Here is a 1,859-nt window from a genome sequence, read left to right as displayed (position 1 = left end):
ATTCCAGGTGTTGAAATTCCAAAAGTTGATAATCCAAGATTTTTTCCAACAATATTTGCAATTGCACCTCCAAGTGAATGTCCAGTTAATACAATTGGTATTGTTGTTTCATTGTATTTCTTTACTACATTCTTTGCTATATTAATAATATTATCATAATGAGTTGGAAATGCTTGTGATCCAAATAATGACATTACGTAACTTACTTTTTGAATTGTTTCTTCATTATATATTGGAATGAATTTAACAAAAAATGCTGGAAATACAACCTCTCCAAACAACTTTATATCTGAAATTAAATCATTTGGTGAATCTGTTCCTTTGAACGAAATTACTTTGATTTTATTTTTACTATTATATCCTAAAACATATGTTAATACTGTGTCATTGTGTTGCTTTTCTACTTCCCAAAATCTTTTCTTAAGATATTCTGTTATAATTTTTGTTTGATTTATATCATTCATTTTCGGTGAATATGCTAAATAACTCAAACAAGAATATTCTATTGGTTTAATACCAAATACATCTCTACCACATAAATGTGATTGTTCAAAAATATCATTTCTTAGTCTTTCTATTTCAGTTTCATCATTTAATTCATTGTATATCATTTTGGTAATATAATTATTCATATTATATTGTTCATTTTTATTGTTATTGGTTATTGTTTGCTGTAAAATTAACACACTAACAATTACAGTACAAAGAAGGATAATATGCAAAATTTCTGAGTAATAAAATTTGTAGTCGAAATGAAAATTAGTTGCTTGTTGTTCTTCACATCCATCTTGGTTATTCTCTTGACTATTTCTTAGTTGATGAATACAATGAATAAAACATGAAATAATAGAAATAGTGAACAATAGACAATAATAAAACATGTTTTTCTCTTGTTTGTATGATTCATCAATAATCTGATACAAACTATTGATAAATAAAATGAACAAAATGATAGAAATAATGAATAAAACAAAATTGATTATTGTTTTAATCATTGGAAGTCTTTTGAAGAGAATTTCATTGATATATTTTAACTGACCATAAAATGGAACAAAACACATCAATGCTTGTATAATTCTTCCTTTCATACCTTCTTTTTTGATATTAACTAGACATCGAATAAAATTAAATATAATCATAAATATGAAATAAATCATATATAATAATATACCACTAATAATATACACATAAGATATTTGTGTATCACTTCTTGTTACTTGATGCTTTTTCACATAAAACTTTGAAATAATCATTCCAGTAAATACACTGAAAAATAACAAGATAATCCCATCATATTTGTTTATCATTTGAATGTAATACCATGTAGAATTTACATGTGTATCTTGTTGAGTTTTTTCATTATAAAAATGGATAATATTGAACTTCTTTATTTTTTCAATGAAGAATGAAAAGAGAAAGAATAATAGATTAGTCAACAGACATTGACCATAGAATAACAAGATATAATTATTGAGAGTAAGATAATCAAATGACATGATATTAGATATAAATGAGCATAATATTCCGAATAATGATACAATAATAATTCCAGATAAACTGATTAAAATAACAAATGAAATAAGAGAAAGTATTAATAGTACCTGACCTTGCATCAATTAAAATATGAAATAAATGAATAAGAGTTGCGTTTTTATAAGACAAAACCCTAACAAAACGTCAAAGAATGTATAAAAATAAAACAATTATGTATTAATATATAATACATAGGATAAGATAAAATCATATAATGTCGTTTTTTATTTTTAATATTTGAGTCTTTTGTTAAATGATGTTCTAATTAAAAAAATAAATAAGTTAATTAAAATTATTTCTTTATAAATCATTAAAGAGAGTAAAAA

The sequence above is a fragment of the Entamoeba histolytica genome, genomic scaffold (genome assembly GCF_000208925.1).
Source record: "Entamoeba histolytica HM-1:IMSS scf_1104750517541 genomic scaffold, whole genome shotgun sequence".
NCBI lineage: Eukaryota > Evosea > Mastigamoebida > Endamoebidae > Entamoeba > Entamoeba histolytica.
The sequence above is the reverse complement of the archived record's forward strand: the minus strand, read 5'-3'. Positions refer to the sequence as shown.